Here is a 24,214-nt window from a genome sequence, read left to right on the forward strand (position 1 = left end):
ATTTGGCCTTTAGGACCTCTCTCCTCCTTTCCTGATGTCACTGGTAATTATACGTTCCATGGTCACTGGCTCTTCCACTGCACTGCACATAAGTCTATCTAGAGGTCTCAAAAGGTCCACAACCTTTGCACACAGCAGGTATATTCTGTATGGTTCAGTCATCACAAATGCCACCATCTATATTTCTAATAACTGAATCTTCCATTCATATTACCTTGTCTCTTCTTAATAACTGGAGTCACCTTGCCATGAGGGATATCCTCAGTGAGAGAGGATAGCATGACATCATATGGAAAGAGGTTCCCAAATATGGGATCATCTTCCTCTATGCCAATTTGATGTCCTTCTCTATGACTTTCATTGTCCTCAATAGCACTAGGGCGATCAGACTTGAGGTGGGACCACTCTACTGTGTCCTGGAAAGTCTTGGCTATGTACCTCTCTGGCTCCTTTAGCTCCTCCAGTTCAGGTTTCAAGAACCCATACTCAGTTTTTGAGGGGGCAATGAGTTCCATGCACCAACAGTAAACATATACTACCTGACCACAAGACAGGTAATCATCCGTGTTGCACTCAGTGCAATAAACTGGATAGCATCTCCTTACTGCTAGAGATGCACAAAGAAAATTTTTTCTGTGTCACATGGGTTTATGCTGCCCATATTGTAATTAGGGGAAAATATACTGTCATTGCTATATATAGATCTCTTAAATGATAATCCCATATGTAATTTCACAAAAGAAATTATAACCGGATAAGAAACACAGAAGGTAGAGATGCCTGCAGGATTGGTCATCTGCACAAGCATTCAAAGTGATTCTTGTTGCTAACTCTCAGTCTATTCTGAAGCACCCCTCTAGTTCTGGAATCAAGAAATTCGAATCCATTTTTCTCTCTAGAGCTTTAAACCCTGCAAAGCATAAAGATGCCCCAGATTTTTGCAGGTAACAGTCAGTTCTGGATACCTCAGGACTAACAGGGAACTGTGCTCTGCAGTGACAAGTTCATTTTAAATGCATCTAGCTCACTGTGAATTGGACACAGATGTAAAAGGAATGCGATTAAGAGTGATTGATATTAAATCTTTCAGTCTTTCTTGGTGACCTTTGAGACCCCTTTGAAATCTAAAGTGACTCAAAGAACAAATCCCTGAAAGAGGAAGGGATCATGGTCCAATTATCCTAAGTCTGAAGAATCTGCCAGCAACAATCAGTACCTTGGTCCTTGCAAAGAGCTGGATTTAAAATATAAAGACAAGATTCATTTATACAGAAGCAGTTGCAAACCTAAAGCACCTGCCACTCTTAACTACCAGTGTCTAATCTAAATGGCAGTGCATTTTATGAAGTGATTTTGTCAAATAATTGTGAAGAAATGTTTGATATTCCCCTGACTTTATCAGATAATCTCATTCTTTTAACTGTCTTTTAAAAATATTAACTTTCTACAAAAGTTTGGATAATTTTAAAAGTTAACATGCTTTACCTAATTAACATTATACTAATAATACTTAATACTAATACTTAATAATAATACGTAATTATCTATTGCTACTAGGCACTATGGAGAGAGAAAAAAAGAATCACAGAAAGATGGAAAGACAGAGTGACAAAGAAAAACAAAGATAAGATCATGTTGGATTTGTTTAACGTGCACGTATCTTCAAGGCTCTGCTTTAAAAAAAACATTTTTCTTAGAAGGCTAATGTCTACGGGGATCAGAGAAAGAACAGTGTTCTAAGGAGAGACTTGGAGACATAGTAGATAGGGTCAAGAAAGGTTTCAAGTGTTTGGGGCAGTATGAAGCTCTTATCTTTCAATTATCAGTTAGAGTTGGCGACATACAGCCAAAATTTGCTTTTATGGAATGATCCAAATCCAGTCCTGGAGGTTCGTTGTAGTTACACCAAGAATGGATTTGATCCCACAATTTCTGTTCTAGCATGAATTTTCTATATACATTTCAGAACATCAATGCATTTTGATAGCACCATAGTTTAGAAGAAAGGGCTAGTAGAAAAGTTCTCTTTCATACTGCAGGTTGGACCTTTCTTGGTCCAACACCCTTGGGACCTGATCAGTCCTGAATAAGGGATTTTGCTGGACCAGGGAAGGTCATTTCTGAGCCCCTCCCTGCCCCACAACCATGGCCTCGCTGCCAGCCTCCTAGCTGGCTTCCCCCTGCCTCTGGACCCTTCTCATACAAGGCTCCTGGCAGCCCTGCCACTGGCATGCACTGTCCCACTGCCGGGTTTCATCCCTGTGAGGCAGCCCCCCTGCTGGGGTTTAATTGCGCGATCAGGCAACAAGCCCTGCTTGGGCTTTAGCTTCACTGGGCAGCCCCATTCAGATAGCTCCGACAAGTGGCAGCGGGGCTGCTGGACTTTTTGCTGCGCCGCTCAGCAGCTCCATTCCAGGGTTCCTGGCCCCTCCCCCAGGCAGCTCAGCGGTCAGGCTCCTGGTCTTATGGGGCAGCTGCGCTGCCTCCCAGTCCCGCCAGGCAGCTGAGCTGCTTGGCAGTAGCGAGGCTGCTGGGATCCTGATTATGCTGCCGGGTGGCCCCGTTGCCTCCCGGTTTCATGGAACAGTTTCGCTGCTTGGCTCCAGCCTCTGTCAGCACCAGATGGCAGACCTACTGCAGGCTCCTGGTTTCGCTACCACAGGGAAGCCCTGCTACTGGGCTCTAGCCCCGCTCCCAGTCACCAGCCCTCCACCGGGACTCTCTGGTCCTAGGACATCTGTGGTCCTGCCAGACCAGGGATGTTGCAAGACCCAAGAGTCCGGGTTAAGAGAGATTCAACCTGTACTACTAGATAAGAAGTTTATGTCTCTTGTTTCTAACTTTGATTCCCAAACACTCTCTTCAGGCCTCTTCTTTTCTCCACCAGAGATGGCACAGCTTATATAATCTAGGCTTATTTCCTCATGTGAAAACTCATTTAAGAAGGAAAAAAAAAAAAGCTTTTGTAGCTCTGCCAGTTATGAGCTGCAGGTGGCAGAACTATCTCAGCTAAGAAACTTTTCCCGCCACTTAAATGCTATGGAGCACAAAAGAGCTGCATTCATTTCACTCAATCAATGTTTTTTGCATTTTGAAGAGAATGCAGTGGGACTTGGAGTAATGCAGTACTAGGTGGTAAGAGAGGGACCATAATCCGCAAGCCAGTATTTTTACAGCAAGAACCCCATTTAGTCAATATGTACCAGGCTGCCACCAACTCCAAAATTTTACCCAAAGCAGTAGGTTAGAGGGAGACTGCTTCTGTGTACAGCTTACAGCTTTCACCCCTCATTAGGAAAAGCTACTTTCATCATCACAGAAGATGAACTTACTAATATTCTCCAATATTTTCCATCTTTCTCCAACTGAGAACTTGTATCGGCCACTTGGAAACCTGAGAAAACTAGGAACAGTTGCCGCTCAGACAGATTTTGAAACTTCACCAAAGTGATACTCTCCCTCCAATTCAATCTGAGTATTGTTCACCAGTTTAGATTCAGACAGTGAAATTACACCTGTAATACACTATGCATTCTTCATAAGGTTCTGTGCTTTGTTTTAAGGCTCTTTCCTTCTCCTCAAAGGCTCTGATTTAATCACAAACAAAACTGAACATGCACATTTTTGCTTTAATTTTTAGAACAGACTGTCACATTCTAGCATGTTTGCAGTTTGCAACAGCACTTCTTGTATGTTTTATACAGAATGCTTTCATTTCAATTAACACAGTGAATGAAATCCTGGCCCCATTACATCCCATGGCAAAATTCCATTCCACTGAAGCAAGATTTCACCAAAAAAAAAACCCAACCAACCAAACAAAAAACCTCCAATGTCAGGTAAGGCATATCCATTCAATCACTGTCTTTCTCAGAGGCCCATCAGTATCTTTACATATTGTTACTGATACACCTGGGAACATTTTGATGTCACTGTATAGAAACTATTATGTCACACGGAAGAACTAGCCCTGAAAACTTGACCTCTGTTGTGCCCTGTATAATAGCTCATGCAACATACTGAAACAGTGTCACCTTTCAGCAGCCTGAATATGGTGTACACTTAGGTGAGGTAGATAAAGGAAAGGGAGGGATTTGAATCACTTTAAACCTCTCTGCTGATGACTTCTCCAGAATTAATGTAACTATTTTTCTGTAGAACAGAATGAAAACAGTCCAGGAACATGCAACATATTGCTGCCTGGCTACGAAACCCATGGCTCAAAATAGTTTGTACTTTCTGAGTTCACATGCAAATATAGATTTTCACCTTAAAAATGGCCTTTAATGATTTCCATTACAAATTTTAGGCATAAATGAAAAAACATAGATTTTTCATGACTATAAATGTACTTTTTAATACTAATATTACCAGTGGTTTCATTATTTTTTAGTTTTCTCTAAGCACTTTCCTGGTTTGTCACCTCTACTCTGACACTCTTGAATCACTGTGTTTGAACGGGTCAGCTACAAGCTGATGAATATTGCACCAAAATTAGTATTTTTATAGATTTCTGCTGCCACTAAACAGAACTAAGCTCAGCTCCTTAGTACCTAACTTTTGTTTTCTTCAGCACCCACAATAAATTCTCTGCACCATGGTATACTTTTTCAGATTTTACAAACTAAATACAAATTAAAAATACACAGTCAAGACCTGTATACTCCACAGCAAGCTGAACCTAAATCCTTCTGTATTTCTGGGTTCTGTGGCACTTTGACGTGACAGACAGGAAATTCTGCAGCACCGTTTAAGTTAAAAAATAATGAATACAATCAGAAAATTAAAAAGTCAGTCAATACTGTGATTATTCTTTGCACTGTAATAGTGCTTAGTAGTCCCACTCATGGAGAAGGATCTCCATTGTGCTAAGTGAGGTATAAACACAGAACTAAAAGATGATCACTGCTTAACATCTAAGTAATCTAGAACATCTACTAGTCCTTGTTTTTATATTCATTTCCATTTATTTTTCACTGTATTTTTTGGTTTTGTCATGGCAAAAATTAACAGTGTTCACATGCACAACCGCACTATAGTCTTTGTCAAAGTTATAGGTGGAGCTTTTGGCAACTGGTCAGGGAGCAGTTTGCACTTCTGATACCTGGAGATGGGCATGGGAGACAGTTTATAAATGCATGGTAAGAACAGCAGCAAGATGTTTTCCCTAAAAGGATCAAGTTCTTGTTTTAGTTTTTTTGAAGACTGCAAGATGGAACTGCATCAGATCACCTTTGGATCACATTTTCAAGTATTTCAGGACCATATAGAAATGAAAGCTGAGATTCTGCACAATTTTGCAGCAAGAGGTGGATTCTATGACAATTTTCATAGCTGGAGAAATCACTGCTATATACCCTGGGTTCCTGACCTGGGATATCATTAATGTCCCACCATCCCTTTGATTCAGGCAGTGATCTGTCACAGTGACTCAAAGAAGCATCTATGTTTGTAATTATCTAACAGGCTAAGAATTAGAGTTTTCAGATGAACACTTACAATATTAATAATTATTATAATCTAGAGGTTATTACTTATTTCTTGTACAGCATTGTTGATATGTATGGTGATTTACAGACTACTGAGCCCTGCACTCTGAAGAGATTACTGTCTCAGATAAAACAAGAAGGAGGCTATGTCAGAGACAGGAGAGATTTGAGGGGGGAATGGTGAGACGGGTGAAGACAATAATCTGATGTAGTTATTTGCATGCCTTGTGTGTTAAAATGCACATGGAGGGTTGTCTCTGGCAGCTTTGGAAAAATGTGGCTGTTTTGTCCATGCAACTTGCCTGCTGCACATTAAACAAGTTGTTATTCTTGTCATTCGCTATTTGGTTATTGAGAAATTCAATACAAATTACAGCATAAACCTCAAATTTAGGGTCTTTTTAGCTTGGGTTGCCAACCCTGCAATATCAAGTAGAAAATTTGGGACTACCGAATCTCCATCCTAGATTTAGTAGTGAATGTTCAGTGCTCTGTTATGTTTATTCATCCTACGCTCTGCTCTAAACTTCAATCTAGGGCTCTCCAGTTTCTGCCCAACACCCAGAGGTAAGGAATGATTTCTCAATAATGCACTATTCAGTTGCTCAATTGTTCCCAAGTTACAAGGCTCATCATGTTTTTACACCACTCTGTATCAGCAGCCATTTCAACTCCCAGTAACAGTGAGAATGAAAAAAGAAACTGCATTCATGTCACGACGGGCAAGCTTTTAAAAATTAATATTATACAAATGAACATATTGAAAATAAAATTAATTCCTAATATATCATCGATAATGCTGCTACTAATGCTTTTTAGTGTTTTATATTGCAATATTTCTAAACATCTTCCAGCTATTGACACATAGTGCTACTCTTCCCTCTACTGTGCTCAAGAACAATGCAGGAGTATGTGACTAAATTGTCAGATCTCCTTATTAATCCTGCCCTATTTGAGTATTGTCAGGCACAATGACAACAGCAGCATGAACCTACATGGACACGTATTTGAAAGATATGAGAACCTCCTCTCTCACAAGTTGGGGCTCATGTTTATGGCAATTAACTTGCTCAAACTAACAAAAGGGCTTAGCATTTCAATACTACTGTGGTCAAGATGTCACTGCTATAAACTTCCCGATAGTTAGATAACTGATATTAAAATGCTCTGCACTGAGCTTAGCATTCTTTTTGCTGGATATATGCAACCCTATTGGAATCTTTAGCTAGGTCAGAGAGAGAGATTGAACCTTTTTAATAGATACCATTTAATATATGCTAAAGTGCTTGCCTATCACTGTTTTAGGTGAAGCATTCATGCTGGAGCTGTTTCTGGAGATAAGTTTGACTGTGACATCTATCTAGTCTATCTGTTTCCCAGTACAGTGAACCCTCGTTTATCGCGGTAGATAGGTTCCAAACCCAACCGCGATAGTTGAAAATCCGCGAAGTAGGGACACCATATTTAACATGTATACAGCGAGCCCTCGCTACTTCACGGTTCGACCATCGCGGATTCACGTATATACATAATGTAATGAAAAAAGTCCGCGAAGTCGTGAATCCGCGATGGTCGAACCGCGAAGTAGCGAGGGCTCACTGTATGCTCTTTGTGATGTTATGATGTGGGTCTGGGATGAATCCTACTTGGAAAAGTCTTTCTCTTGAGGTTTTAAAAAAAGCTTCAGACTTACCACTTTCTCATTGATAAACCCATTGGAGACACTTTATTTTAATTCACAGTTTATATGTTTATAAAACCAGTTTTATTGCTTATGTTTAGTGCTGCTCCCTCTAAAGTTTTTATGTTGTTTTTCTAATAGATTTATATTATTTTTATACTTCTGTACAATGGAGAAATTATTCTTAAAGCGCGTCCTTAGGTGGAACCATCTTATTTTTCTGAGCTTTTCAACTAGTTTGCTCTTGCCAGATTCATGGTTCCTTTCGTTCTCTGTGCCCTGACTGAGCACTTTTCTTTGTTCCGAGGTGCCTTTTCTTTGTTCCGAGGTGACTAGAGCCCTGCAAATCTTCACATATCTGCTTTATATCTGCATCTCTGGGCCATTTTGCAGATCATGGATGGATGCAGACCCAAATTTTATATCTGAAGCACTGTAAATCAGCAGATATCCACTTTATATCTGCAGATTAGTTTTGTGGATAATGGATCAGATATGGATACAAATTTTGTATCTGTGCAGGGATATACAGATGATAAATTAGGTAAACTACAGTGCTTGGCTCCAGGGGAAAAGATACAATTTTGGATTCCAAACTGCAAAGGCAAATGCATTTTATAATCATAGTTTTACCAACAAAAGCAAAAGGCCTTCTTGCAAACAGAGTCTCCTCTCAGCTTTGGCTGGACCTGATTCTTAGATCTATGAAGACACAAGTGTTTGTAATTCAACAGCTACAACTCTTGTATGATCCCTTGTGATGTCTCAAGTTTCATCCTGCCCAGGCTGGATTTCCTGGTATTCTCTTCAACCAACATTTTGAGCCTTCTCTTTTAGCAAAGCGGCTAACCACAGAATACGGTTAATGCAACCAGTAATAAGCCCTATCATAAGGCATAGCCTCCTGCAGACCATCAGGTTATCACAAAGCGCATGTCTCATCTCAGACACACTTGCACCTAGGCAATGGCCAGTACACAATGATCATTGTCTTGCATATCTGAAACTAGCTTTTTAATGATTTTACTAATGAGCATACAATTATCCTTGTAATTTAATTTAGCATTGGTTTTAGACTATATTGCAAAGTACAACACCCTGACTGGATGGTTAGATTCCCTGCAAATTTTATTTATATACCAATTTACATTTATATAGCAATTTGAAAGAGTCTGTCATAAATCAAATCACTGGAAATAAAATCAACCTTTAAGTATGGTACAATTCCATTGACTACACAGGACTTTTATGGAGCTACACCATTATGCCTGGGATACAGTTGGCCCATAACAATTAAGAGAGGACCTCTGAACTTTGAAACTTATATTTTTGATCCAGTCCTCCTCCTATGATCTGATCTCTCTCACTTTCAATGCAAATACCCCAAATCTGTTGCTCTATCTTATGGCCTGATGAAAAGTGTGTGCAAATCAAGAGCTTCCTTAGTTCCAATTTTTCTAGCTCATTCAAAACCGGTATTGCTTACAGTCTGTTCTTATTTCTTTATTATTGTAGCCAGTACTAATACAATGACCATTTTTTCTTGCATCCTACTGAATTCCAGTTAAAACCCTCAGATTGATGTGCACTTCATAAGATGTTCTATTATTCTTGACAAAGTGCAGATTTTTATCCATCAGAATTTCTTAATAAACTACTGGCAAATCCAAAACAAACAGTATCTTTAGGAAACAGAATGGGAAAAGTCTATTTCCCTGCTTGCCATCTCCCATCACTATCATCTGTGATGTTGCTGCATGACATTTCCTTCCTCTCAATTTCTCCAAAAGGCAAACAAACTACTATACAGCAGTTCTGAGTCAAATACTGCCACTTGATATTTTTGATATGTAAACGCTTAGCTTTTCTATTTGTGCAACAATGAGACCTTATCAGTTTTGCTGCTTTTCATTTGGACTATAAAATGCATCCACTATCTCTCTTCACCTGTGTCCTTGGCAACTTCCTGAGGTTCAGATAGATTCTAGCATGTTGTTTGTCTTGCTCAAACTATTGCTGATCCCCTCAAAAAATCATACTCATAAAAAATATCAAGGGTGTATAGATTGCACTTGAGTGCTGGCAACTTTAAGTTTGCAGGTATATTAAAATGTGCAAGAAAGTTTAGGAAGGTTTTCTTCACATTGCAAATAGAAACTTTAGAAATACCAAAGACAGAAAAGAAAGAACAACTAGGTCACACCTGACAAGAATATGGGTCTAAAATTTAGCAGCAAACTAAAGGTTTTAATATAGTGTATAATTTACTGTTTAATTTTAGATGGCAGTTCAAAACATACCGCATATATGTGATCACTTTCTTTACACCTGAAATCAAAACATTATTCTATGCTTTTTTTTTTGAAAGTTCATTTTTCTACATTTTCTTATATCCAGGTTTCCTGTACCAAAAGTCATAACCTCCCATTACTGTTATACAAGCACATATGCATGTATGCACAATCATCCACACATATTGAGGCAATATCATAAATGAAGTGCTTTCATCTGTAGAAGGTTACATGTACCTAGCAACTATAGTCTTATTTACAAATATAAAAAAGGAAGCTTTTTTCCACAGTATAACCAATGAACTGTTTCTATGTCATGAATCACTTCCCACATCCTCATAAAATCATCTTGTTTCTATGCTGCAGCTCAGGCACAAATGCAGTATTTTTCACATAACCAGTTCTATTTTTAGACTGAATTGTAGGAAGTCTGCAGCATTAATAAATGGAAGTGAAATACAGAATGACACCACATAGTAATGTGCCAGTGCAAAAGCTACTTTGGCCTTTAGCCAATGAACTGTGGCTAGATGTTAGAGCAATGAAAGTAGAAACACCACTTATAATGGAAAGATTAATAAGCTGACAAACTTTCATGCATTTATTTCATACTTTTTGCATGCCAGCTGTATTAATTCCAACATTTTCAATTTTGATAGCCATATTTCTCAGCCTGATTCTGTTATGTGTACATTACTGAGGCCCTCTTAATTCTACTTTCAAGCAGAATGGAATAATATGGATAGCAGATGATATTTTACAGAGCAAATTCTAAAAAGCAGGAAAACAAAAGTGCTTTTAAAATGTACAAATAAAGCAATGCTTTTGGCCACTAAGTCCATGGTTTGTGATTCTCTCTTCACTTGACTCTACAAATCATTTTTTTATACCAGAAATCAAAACATTATACTGTGTTTTTTTGCTCCGAAAGCTCATTTTCCTACGTTTTCTTGCACCCAGGTTTCCTGTACCAAAAGTCATAACCTCCACCCTTTACTTGTGTTTGTGATTCTCTCTTCTATTGATGCTGCAATTCACTTGTTTATGAAAATTATGAAAGCAAAAATTCTCCAGAGCCTTCATACATCTGGGAAGAGTTCAAAGTTCTTTTGGGGACACAGATTCTTCCCTAATCTGCCCATTTTTCACCCATCCTACAGTACTTGTTCCAGCCACTGTTACCCACCCTGTAGACAGATGGATGTTTATATAAAAGACCTTGTGCCTCAATAAAATTCCATTTTGGGGTTACATAAAATCAGCAATTACTGGAAAATGGAGCTTTTTAATTAAATGCATTTGAAGGAAGTAGGGATTAATGACTTTAAAATAGGAGAGTATTTAATGCTTACAGTCATAGATCATCCCCTACTAAAGCTATATTATTGTGGTCTGCCAACGATGCTTTTAAGTATCAATATTGCCAGAATTAATAATGCTCCACACTATGTTCATAACAATATAATTAGCAACACAATATTATATACTGTACCCAAAACTTTGCATTACAAATTGTAGCACAATAAATATAGTTTACAACAACATACTCTGAATTCCCAAATTAAAGGAATATAAACTTTGAGTAAGAGCTCTTCATAGTTCCTGCGGGTTGACACATTTAAATTCTTATTGGTAAATGCTGAAATAATAGGGCTTTGGTTTGTAACACTGGCACCTCTAACTACCTAATTTGCTGCTAGGTAAATATGTAATTGTTATTGTCTGCGTCTACTGTTAACAGAAGTTACCAAATTCTGAACAAAATTATTTGCAGACGCAAATTGTGACTGCAAAACTCAGTGTCCCATGCTGCAGGCCTTGTGTTTGTACTATATAATGGATGAAGAGCTATATGGCGACTGTGGAAAGTCATCCACAAAAGTCAGAAGGGAAACAAACATTAAGCTTGTCCTTCTATTAAGAATTCCAGTCAGGTACACCAAATCAATGTTTAGCCCCTGACTGTCCTCAAGCTATTTTGTGAGGATCTATACAAAATCAGATATAGGCTATAAGGTGGGAGATCTAAGCCCCTAATAACAGTACAATGTGCTAGCATACATGGATCTAGACTCCATATGGCAGGATATGAGAGTGCGATGGAGCCATAAGACTGAACTCGGGGGTTGAGTTATGCCGCACAGTTACTAGGTACCTTTCTAACCATCTGTCAGAATGCTGTAGGTAGACTCTACTGGGACTTGCATCCAGTTTATCTTGCAAGGAGGAAGACTGCCAAAATACAGGGCTTTTGAGAGAGCAAGGTCTGCAAATAGCAGAAATACCAGATCAGGCTGGGAATCACTGGATAGCTGTGGATAATCAGGTAGAACAATCTGCCTGATACTTTAATAAGTTAAGTACTGGTGTGTTAGTAGCCACAAAATGTCTGATATTACATCAACATTGACCTCATCAGCACGGCTACAAACAGAATGACTGAATGTGTCCCATCCACTGCTCCCTTCCTGGAAGATTTAAGCAGTTGAGATTAAATGAAAATGACTAGTAAGAAAAACATCTTACCTGTGTCACTACTTCTCAACCTTCCCTTCTCCTACCAACCACACAGTAGGCTGGATTAGCAGCACCATACATACTATCTACTATATGTGGCACATAGTATTTTTTGTTTGTAGTGCTGGGTTAGTTTTGTTTGTAGTTGGAATGGGGAGGGGAAAGAGAACAACTCTGAGTTGTTTTATGGAAAGAATATATTTCACATGACTATTGAATAATCTGAGTTGAAAGTGGAAGGGTAGCTGTGCTATCTGAGATAGTTTTCAAATTCACCCATTAATTTTAGGATCTCAGGAGTGGAAATACTGAGAAAGATCTCCTGTCTGCTTCAATATCTCCAGTTGCATTGAAGCAGCACTTTGGATACTGCTAAATGTGGGCCTTTCAGAAAGAAAGTTTTACCAGAGTCATCTTCAGTTGAGGACAGCTGCAGAGCTAATGATGGAGACTGCCACTTTTACTGCAGTTAAAACAGCCTGGGTTTTCACTAGAGGGTGGAAAGAATAGATCCACATTTTCCATATGCCACCCAGCTAAGTTTCTGCATTATACTGACAGTATATCATGCTGTACTCTGTTTAACAGAACAAACTTTTGGCAATTTGGATCTTCTGGGGGAAGAAGGGTAGTGTGAAGTCTGCCTTTGGCATGTGGATTATTGCCAATGCCAACACATTCGTCCTCTTCCAAGAAGTCCACCAATTACAGAAATTGAGGGCAACTTTCACACTGTTTTCTACTATTGTGATCACAGTTGTATACCCTTTATTTTCAAGCACAGAAAATATCACAAAACACAGCAGGGTTGTCAAGCTCTCATTGAAATGGAAAGGTAGCTCCCACTGGGGTCAGAAGTCGCCAGTTCTACAGAGAACAGTAACTAAACAGAGAATAGTAGCAGAGAATAGTAACTAAGCTAGTCACAGGGTTACAGTGATTGGAAGCAAGGACAGCATTTTCCTTTTCCTCCTGTAAATTACTTCCTGATGGATCACATGTTCATTCAACAAAAAAGTTTCCAGTGGTTCCACTCTCTGCATTCACTCTTCCCATCTTGAAGACTCTATCCCAATCTACCTGCATGTGCTCATATCTCCCTGCACACTGCCTCCTTTTTACATAGGACTGCATTTTAGGTTTTTCCCAGTTCTGTACTGTTTCCTATCTTTACACCATCCCCAGTGTGCCAGCTAATCTTACTGAGTTCCATCCCAAGGGTTAAAGTAAGGAGTAGTGGTGCTGGCTAGAGTACAGCTCACTAGACACTGCTAAAAGTGGAAGGGAGCTACCCTCTAGCTGGCTTGGGGTAACAGCACTCGCTCACATCTCTCCCTGCCCCAGGGCTGAGAGTTCCACCTCCTTTTCCAATCTACTTTAACCTCTGCCCATCCCTATTTACAATATAACTCTAGCCCTTTAGCTCTTCTTCTCTACTTGCTGCCAACAAAGATGCTTAACATTTCCAACTCACTATATACCTCTTCTTGCCTACTGTCTCCAGCTATTCTCACACATTCCTGTTGTATTGCCAGGTCTCAACAAACAATGCAATGCCCATGGCGAGTAGATTGCAACCCGGAAGAGCCGGGTTCAGGAGATCTGTGCATGCGCAGATCACCGGACAGTGCGGCTGGTGAGCGGGGCTCACTGCTGTTCGGCGAGCACTGTGTATTGCTATTGCCTTACTATTATTGTACTGGGTATATTTGAGGGATACTTATATAAATGGCCCAGACTTGTGGGAAGAAGGATGATTTTGTGGCATTCAACAGGACTACATTTGGGAAAATTGAGTTCAATTCCCAGATTTGCCAAAGACTTGCTATGTGATCTGGGGCCTCAGTTCCTCACCTGTAAACTGGGGACAATACTACTTCCATACCTCTAATGGATATTGTGAGGATACTCTGTGCTTTATCCAAACACAAGTTACTGGCCCTCAATACAAGAATGAAATTCAACAGCTTATGATGTATACAGACAGTTAGTATACCATCGAGTCCAGTGATATTCAGACTCAGGCTTGTGAGTCTCAAGTGGATCTTTAATGTGTCTCCTGCAACTCTTTGCAGTACACGATATTAAAAGGCTGTATAATTTATTATTAACCAATCTAAGTTATTAACCAATCCAGATGCTTTTACTATGTTAGTAACCAATTGCAGTTGATAAAATGGCCAATCGCTTTGTTGTGAGAAGTTTATATATATAAATGAAACAAATTCACATGCCTGTGGCTTTTTGGGGTAATGCTGATTGCTAATTTGGCTCCTGAATCACTGAGGTCTGAGTATCATTGGACTCAATAGTTCGTTCTGGACTTAAAATCTATATCTCTTTCATCAGTGACTGTGAGGGGCTCAGACACAACATATATGGGGGCCATATAAATAGTTAAGTAGTTATATAACTTCATTGTATTGTAATTATTTTAGAAGCCTTTCCAATATAGACAACATTGTATTCCAAAACGTTATCATACTCAAGTACAATGTATGTTTTTTTTTAAGTAAGCTCCTTTCTTGCTGCACTGGAGTCATAATTTTTCCAAGGTTTCATGGCTGGGGCACAATGTTTGCAGTTCTTGCATGTTATCTCACAAAGGAAGTAATTTATCAGCAAGTTACACCAGTGTGCAAGGACCCTTTTTTACTTATAAAGACATCATCCTTTGTAGTATAGATTTAGTTTCATTATGATCAGTTCAAATGTAACAATTCAATCACATTTCATATAAAAACAATGAATAAATTATACTTTCCAACATTTAGATGGCATTTGTGAAAAGAAAATATAAATATTTCTTTTCACAAAGACTATCTGAATAACAGCACTTCCCAAGCACTAGAAATAATTATATAGTACAGATTGAGACCTTTATTCAATGCAATTAATGAATAAAGGACCTACATTTAGATAATTAAATATAACAAACAGAATGCATTCCTATTGGACCACTGGGTTACACTTTCTGAAACACTGACAATGTTCTACACATTTCCATCATAAGTGTGCAGTGATACAAGGCATGTGCATCCAATTTTTGGGCTGGTTGAATTCACATTTACACTCATGCTGTAATACACTCCTATAGGAAATAATGTCTCTTCTCTTATTTTTAATTTTTTTCTACTTATTTAGGTGGTATAAAATAAAGTCAGGTAATCATCTGAGACTCAGAAATGGTACCACTAGGGTTCAGTTTTACTTCCCTAAACTAGCAACAGCCACTTATAACACCCAGGATTTTTGTTTTCATGGCCTTTGAACCAATTTTCTTTTTCCAAATGGAATTTCAACACATATTGTCTGGTGTCCTGTGCTCTTCTGACACTTGGTCCAGCAGATGGTGCAAATGGACTGGCATACATAGTATTTGCAGAATGAAGGTTAGAAACCTACTAATCTTTGTTGCTTTGCTCTGTGGCATCAGGAGTGATGGTGCTTGCTTATTATTGTGATTTTGCATTTCAGGGCATTTCTGGATTGTATTACAGCTTTATGATTTTTGTTATTTTCCCTCCCTCCTTCCCCGTGTATCCTCTGTCAGGCAACCAGATTCTCCACTGCCTTACAGCTCAGAGAGTCTTTTACACCTATACGCAGTAAATGGGAAAATGTTACTGTAACAGTTTTCCACTTTGCATAAGTGTAAATCACTGCATGAGATGCAGGGCAGAAAAGAATCAGATCAAGAGACTTCTCATTAAATGTAATTTTAACTATTAAGGCACAGAGGGTGCATCTAGACTACATGGCTTCCCTTGTCGACCGTGTCTAGACTGCTGCGCTGTGCCAGATCAGCAGATTGTCAGCACAGCGTGGCAGCCATTTTTATTTTAATGAAGCGGGCATTATTTAAATCCCCGCTTCATTGACTATGTCGAGTAAACTACTTTACATGGCTCCGTTGACGGAGCCATGTAGTCTATACGCACCCAGGATGATGATGTATACTGTGGCATGAGTCAACTGATCAAGACATGCACTGATGAGTCAGTGTGCTGATGTAATTTAGGCCTTGCCAGCATGAAGAAATTGACCATCAAAGCTTTCATAAACTATTAACTACAGGTATTCTGGAACAGCTTCCTATGTGGACACTCTATTTTGGAATAAAAGTCCCTTTATTCTGGAATAATTACTCTTGCTACGCCTGTCAGTTTCCCTGAACAGATGAGGCCCTAACCAGAAGATAAAAGGAATAGTCTAACAGCAAAAAAAACCTAATATAAGTATGTAAGTGCCTCCTCCTACTTTATTTTACACCCTTCCATGATTCTAAGAGTCCATGCTTTGGTTCTCAGATGGGCATATACTCAGGGCCAGCTGCCAATCCCACAGCTAACACTTGCTGCGGATACATTATATTTTTAGTGTGCAAGCTTGATGGGAGCTACAGCAAGTTTGTCTCCTCATTCAAGAGTTAGAGTGGATGCCTCCTGTGGTCCCTTCCTATGGTTTTGTGCTGAGAATTACCCGCAGATCGAAGTACAGACATAAAATAAAATAGTGCTTTCTCCTCTTTGTTCTACCTTCAACTAGAACAGGTCACAAAAGCATTTTTTCCTGTTCCTCTACTCCTTTTGAGGGTTACTAGATCTTCTACAGTTTTGTAACAATGCAGCATATGGGAGACTATGCACCAGTATATGACAATTTGAAGTGACAACAGATTGCATTCAGCATATAGCACTTCTGAGTTCCTTAGGCCTTTTATGTGAATATGCTTTTCCCATATTGCTCTGTCATACAGTGTGCTGGAGAAGAGAGAGTAGATCCTGATGGTATTTGAAAGTCTGACCATTTATTTAGGTGAGCAGGCAAAGCTAAATCTGTATTTTTCTACTAATATTGATGGATGCTGCCCCATGACTCGGGGCACAATAATAACATGGTTTGTTGTTGAACCAAACTAAACCAAAGACAGAGTGTCTGGGTGTAAAATTTGTAGGGGCAGCTCACTTTCTCTTCTCTGATTTCCTTCTTGCATTATGTTTTTAACTGAGCCTTTGTTTTGAGGCACTTGTGAACCATAGGCTGAAGAAATAACTCATTGCTGAAATACTGTATATAACACAAAAGTGTTCAGGGGAGCATACAGGAATAATTAAATTAAGGATCGGATTTTAAATTTCATGCAAATATATCATGGCTGGTTCACCCATTTCAGATTCAAAACCTTAGGTCATATTATTCCCTGAGCCTGGATCCTCCATATCAGAGGTCTCCAATTGTGGGGCACACCCACCTAGGGAACAGGAAGGAGCATTGTTGGGGGTACGGGGAGTGTGGCTGGGGCCTGTGCCAGCCCCTATGAGGGTGGGGAGAGAGCATCACCTACCTCTGGGTCCCATCCCTGTCTCTGGGGATCCACTCCTAGCCCCTCCTCCCCAGCTGTGGCCCCAGCCTCAGTCCTCTTTTTCTGTCAACATCTGGAATGTCTACCCGCTCTCCCTGAGCCACATCCCCACTCTCAGCCTTAGCTCCAGGGAAGGGCATTGACAGGAATAAGGGAGGGGGGACATAAAGTAAAAAGTTAGATTTGAATGGAACTTGTGAAATAGCCCAGTGTCATGAATAAGCAAAATAAATTGATCAAAACAACAACTACGCGTTGTTTTAAAGTTTGAAACAAAAGTTAACATTCCACCCAAACTATGATTTGGAATCCCCTGTCCTTACTAGGTTACCTATAACAAACATCCAACAGACAACATTCAGGGGGAAAGTGCTCCTCTGCAAAGGAAAAAACAGTAACTTTGCTACAGTTCTTTTGGGGAAATAATCTCTATTTCCTCCCTTTACTACCATTTTGTACGAAGCCTCACAAGAAGATCCTTGAATTGTGAGACTCATTCAGTGACTCCATGAAATAGCATCATGGTGCTCCAAGCTTATTATCTTATGGAGACTTCCAGAAAAGATTTGAAGTTTACATTATAAAAAATATTTTCTCCCTTACTTTCTGGAATGTGAGTCAAGCTGTGTTCCTTTTAACTCAGATATCACCCAACATAAAAATTCTGCAATCATAACTTAGCTAATGATTTTGTTGGTGAAGTGCAAGTCAGAATGGAATCTAGCCCAGTCTCTGCATTGAATTGGCTCAGTAGTGCTCACAAGAAGTAATAAAAATAGTAAATAGTAAAAAAAAAAAAAAAAAAAAAGACAACCCCATTTCAAGCAAATTGAAAAGACTCCTATTTTCAACAACTAGGAATTCTCCATAGGGATTGGGGATTCTTCTCAGACCACGCAGTGGCACAGACCTGCCAAGCGTCATGCATCTTATGTGGGACTCACACCTTTGGAAGCCCCATCGTTCCTGCCTGTAGTTCAGGTGGCGGGCCTCTTTCTGATGGGCAAAGAGATGCTGCTACTCTTGCCACTGGAGATTCCTATGAGTTGGTGGTAAAAATGAGTTGTCTCTATTGCTAGTTGGGGGGAGTGAAGAGCTGCCTCCAACCATGGTCCAATACTGCAAGACAGAAGTAGCTCTTCCAAGTCATGGTAAAAATCATGTGTGGCTAACAATGGCAGATTGGAAAGAGATTAGTGCACAAGCCTAGAACTTGGGAGGCCTATGATTAAGTCACAGCTCTATCACAACCTTTTTGGGTGATCTTGGGCAAGTCATTTAGTCTCCCTGTGCCTCATCTCCCTCTCACACTTCCCCGCCTCACAGGACTATTATACAAAAACTATTTAAAACTGTGCAGTGCTCAGCTACCATACTAATGGAGGCCATACACGAGCACCACAGACAGAGCAAGATTTTCAGAGTCCAGCATATATAGAAGCAGCCACAGGAAGATTTACATTATGCAATGGCTTTAGTATGCCTGACACAAATGGAACTTTCAGTGGTGTTGTCAATGATGTCACAGGCATACACTCAAATAAAAGGTACATGCATAAACTTTTCCCTCTTTGTTATTATTTCCATTTTAGAATAACAACAACAGCCTACATGCACTGCCTTTTCTGGCACTTCTTTGGGTGGCTGAAGTCATCTGGCCTTCCTGATGCCACGCAATGCATTCAAGGTGTTCAATACTGATAACCCACCACAGATGCATTTACTGGACCTTCCTGCTGCTTCAATAACATATTGCTAATACTTGCTAGCTAGTGTAACTTTTATATGCCCCAAACTGAAGAAAACTCACAGTTTTCTATACATATAAAATATCTATGTGATCAGCATAAATAAGTCAACCTAAATACATCCAGTCTAGTTTCATATTTAATTTTTTTGAGTGTTCCCAAATGGAAGGTTTAATTGTTCATTACCAAAGGCATTTTCTACATGATCACGATGCCTATGACATCCCATAGATTCATGCAGCTTTATTTATTAATATGCAAAGAGCTGAGTGTTATTAAGTGCATGCTTCTGACAGCCCCTGCAGTTACGAATAAAGCAGATGATGAGAAGAAAAACTGCCCATATTGCCTAAATCCCAAGGCTCAGGCCATCTTTAAGCTAGAATTCAATGACAAATGATATTTTTCACCTTTACATACATCACCCTTCCGAGATTATAGATTTAGATGGATAGCTTTTTAGAATAACTCTACCCCAAGCATTAGGCACAGAATCAAATGTTTGCCTCCAAGCATGAATGCTGAACAATTGAGCAAAAATGTTCCAGAATAAAATAAAATGCACTAATTGTTAGATGGAAAGTATGTAGTTATAGTTTATAAGCAAATGAACATCCAGTAATTTAAAAAATCCAGGGGAGAAAGCTCATTGATAAATTTCTCTAAGTCGTCATTGAAAAGGAGCCTTGGTAACAGTAAGAACAGGTATTTTCTTCTAAGATTTCTCACACTGTGATGTAAATAACTACAGGTCCACTCTGAAGTCAACAGATCTATAAAAATTTACACCAGTTAATGAGCTGGCCCATCTCACTGTTGTTCAAGACAAACCCATGTAATAAGCAACCTTTGGATAATTAAAAGAAAGCATTCTAAGAGAGAAATATAGTCAACCCTTGTAGCTGTGTTTGCACAATCCTGAAAAGTCTCTTGAGGGTTACTGAGCAGCCATAACTTCCACTGAAATGTAGTGAGGTAGGCATCTTGCAGAATTGGACACACAATCATATTATTAGCAAGTATCTAAAAAATCCTACAGTATCAGCTTGGTTTCTTCTTATATAACTTCATTTTAGGGGAGATCAGAAATAGCAAGAAAACAGTCTCAAATAATTGCCAAAAACTAGAGAGACAAGGTGGATCAGGTAATATCTTTTATCTCTTGTCTCTCTCCCCCCAACAGAAGTTGGTCCAATAAAAGATATTACCTCACCTACCTTATCTCTTTAATATCCTGGGACCAACACAACTACAACAACATATGCCAAAAACTAGGTAGCACAATCTATTTTGTCTTTTATATTTTAACCCTTTTTCTTTTTCAGGCTACAATCTTGAGCACAATTTCAGTGGCAGAAAGGCAGGAAGGAATTAGCAGAAAATTAAATGTATGTGGAGGGAAGGCAACTTGTATGTGCATGTCTAGGTGCCAAAATGAATTCATGTGGCTAGGTTTTGCTTCTGTTCCCTTTCTCCCTGCTTCATGTATTTTTAATTCCTGCTTCAGTGAACAGTGAAAATAATGAAAGCTCTCAAAGCTTCTGAGATTCCCCATTCAACTGTCTTCTTCTCACTCCAAATCAGAGGAAAGTTTTTCGACTGTAAACCAGATTTGTATTTTTGGGCTCGTATTCTCCATGGCTACATACTGACCTTAAAAAGAACTATGCTGATTTACACAGCTGAAGATAAGGGCATTTGTATCCAAATTGTTGTAAATTAAATTCTCACATTCTTCACATCTGTTTTGCTTCTGTGAGGCTCCTCAAGTTGTTATTTGTATGATTCGTTGTTATGCGTGCATGCATTACATCTTAAAAGCAGTGTGTCATATAAGGGTGAAACTTCCACTCTGAGGCTACGTCTAGACTGGCCCCAAATTCCGGAAAAGGGATGCAAAGCAGGTAAGTCAGCATAGGGAAATCCGCGGGGGATATTTAAATAAACACGTCTGCCGCTTTTTTTCCGGCTTGGGGAAAAGCCGGAAAAAAAGCGTCTAGACTGGCGCGATCCTCCGGAATAAAGCCCTTTTCCGGAGGATCTCTTATTCCTACTTTCAAGTACTTTCAAGTAGGAATAAGAGATCCTCCGGAAAAGGGCTTTATTCCGGAGGATCGCACCAGTCTAGACGCTTTTTTTCCGGCTTTTCCCCAAGCCGGAAAAAAAGCGGCAGACGTGTTTATTTAAATCCGCGGGGGATATTTAAATCCCCCGCAGATTTCCCTATGCTGACTTACCTGCTTTGCATCCCTTTTCCGGAATTTGGGGCCAGTCTAGACATAGCCTCAGTATTATCAAAGTAAATCTAAAGTAACATCAGTAGTTTCTGAGGAGCTACTCCATTTTATATGCTGATGTAACTGCAAACAAAATTTGGTCCTACATACTAGTTAGCTTTCTTATAGAATGATTTTCTACAGGAGTTAAGTGGCAATATGAGCCAAAATGTTAAAAGACAACTAACTAAGCTAGTCTTCCCAGAAATAGAGCCAGAAAGAACTGATGGAGCTGGCATACAAGGAGTCCAGATGGCCTTCAAGGTACCAAAACTACCCAGAAGATGCAAAAAAATAAGGTGTCATGAACATTTGTTATTTTGTTGGTAAATGTTTGTAAAGCAAAATCTGGCACTTTCCTCCCAAGTGAAATCTTAACATGGAAAAAGTGAATTTTACTGGGATTTCCAGTTACTGTTTCAGTTTGGTGTGGGTCTGACAAGTGTACATTATTTTTGCAGCTGTATTTCAGACTTTCAACAACACTCTTCTGTGTTCTAAATTCTGCTCTATGTTTTACTCTTCATCTAGAAGAGAATCACAGGAATGTAGACTTTCGGTGAGTTTTCTTCCATGTTCTGCTTCTTACTGCAATAGTTCTCACAGAATGTATTGTGATTTTTTTAAAAAACGACTATATTTTAAGGGGACATAATAATAGTATATAAAATATTCTGTCCTTTACATGGCTGGACATTTCACATCCCCATCAGCAGTTAATGAATCTATCAGGGATGCAATGGAATAGCAGTCATAGTATTGCACATGGCAGAGTTATAGAACACAGAAGTTTAATACTAAACACTAAAATAATACTTGAAAGCGGCACTGATGCTTTGATACCTTTTGACAAAGCCAATAAAGTGAAGTGTCCAATGGATGTTGTGCATTGTTTTTGAGCCTCACACTCAGAAGATTATTTAGTTTAGGGCCTTAGATTATTTAGTTTAGGGCCTTAGTGACTTCCAATAAGTTTGGCTCCTATTGTGGAATCTACTGTAATACAAAGAATAATAAATAATAACCATTCTCCTATCATTGGAGTCAATAGGAGTTCTGCACCCAGTTGCCATGGTGGGGCAATGACTGATCCAGAGGGAAGAACAATCTTTATGTAATCACTAAGTACCATTTTATAAAACACTTTTGTTTTTCTTGGAGGTTTCCCATTCAACTAGGGTATGTCTACACTTGCACCCTCTTTCAAGAGAGGGAAGCAAATAAAGACATTTGAAATTGCAAATGAAGCTGGGATTTAAATATCCTGTGCTTCATTTGCATATTCGTGTTATGGCGCTATTTCAAAATAACAGACGCTGTTAAGACGTGGTTATTTCGAGAGAAAAACTCTTCTCTCAAAATAACCCTTATTCCTCATACAATGAGGTTTACCAGTTATTTCAAGAGAAGGGTTTTCTCTCAAAATAACCGCGTCTTAACAGCGTCTGTTATTTCGAAATAGCGTCATAACATGAATATAAAAATGAAGCATGGGATATTTAAATCCTGGCTTCATTTGCAATTTCAAATGTCTTCATTTGCATCCCTCTCTCGAAAGAGGGTGCAAGTGTAGACATACCCCTACTGATCAGGATAAATCTTGCTTTGCTTAGTGTATGAGATCCAATGTAATCAATCCCAGCCTTAGAATATGGCTGCAGGCCTCATGCATGTGCTTAATATTTGTTGTACAAAAAATAGTCTTATCTTGAGCAGAAACAGTACACAGTCCTTTAATTAAATCAGCCCTAAGTTTTGCCTGGATCATTAATAAAATGAGACTACTCTCTGTTTTGCTATTAAAACACTGTTCTTTCACCTTCTTTTATGCTTTTATATTCCTACATTTTTTCTTCAAATCAGATCCCCTAGTTGATATTTGTTCCATTGGGCTCACCTAAGAACTATTATCTGCGACTAAATCAAATTCATTTTCTGTTGGCACACAAAAATCCACAATAAAAATAACCATTTATTTTTTTGTTCATGAAGCATGGCATGTTCATGGCTAGAAACTGCCCAAGGGAATGGGGAAATTAATTTTAAAAAATCTGGTTGTTATAGGTACAAAAGTTCCCTGAATAAATGAAAAAAATGTGCAACTACATTTGGATAAAAGGAAGTATAACCTTTGATGTCAATGGAGGCTATATGAGAGCATTGCTTAAACATACTATTCTGTAATACGGAGGCATATGCACAGAGTGGAAAATGCAGCAAAGTACAGAATTAATGGTGCCATTTTGGGGAACATTTTCATTGTTACGCATAGTTTTAGCTGTGCAGTTCCCAATGTGAGAGGTTAAACAACTCTGCTGAAACTGCAACACTTGAAAATACTCTGGGCCGGGAGGCAAGAACATCCACTTTAAAAGTCAGATTGTTCCTCCGTGCCTGGCTCTGCATGGGGGAGGGGAGAGGTTTGATTGGAGCGGGAGCTCCTGACACTGGGGACGCCTGGCTCAGGAGGAAGGGGGAATGCACTGGGTTGGGGGGACGTTAGGGAGGCCTGGGTCTGAGGCAGGGGTGAGTGCATTGGGATGGGAGACACTGCGGGGGGGCCGGGTCTGAGGCAGAGGTGAGTGCACTGGGATGGGGAAACTAGGGGGCCTGGCTCAGGGGGAGTGGTGGGTGCATTGGTGGTTAGTGTGTGGTCCCAAACTGGAGGAAGTGGTGCAACTTTGGCTCCTCCCCCCCCCCCCCCCCGCCTGTTTTTGTTTGTTTAACAACTGTGGTCTCGCCTTTTTCCCCGCCCCCCCCCAACAGAATTTTTTCCCAGTGCTTTTTTTGGAGGGGGAGGAGGTGTGTTCGGTATTTTTTGTTAAACTATCTGGCAACCGTATGTGT

General features: G+C 39.4%; 1 protein-coding gene across 8 annotated transcripts in view; it reads right to left on the reverse strand.

The window, feature by feature from the left end:
* The window catches only part of LDB2 (LIM domain binding 2), a 277,075-nt gene that overhangs the window by 11,094 nt on the left and 241,767 nt on the right, over positions 1-24,214 (reverse strand). The window lies entirely within an intron of this gene.

Source organism: Pelodiscus sinensis, chromosome 4 (genome assembly GCF_052426305.1).
Source record: "Pelodiscus sinensis isolate ZL-2025 chromosome 4, ASM5242630v1, whole genome shotgun sequence".
Taxonomy (NCBI): domain Eukaryota; kingdom Metazoa; phylum Chordata; order Testudines; family Trionychidae; genus Pelodiscus; species Pelodiscus sinensis.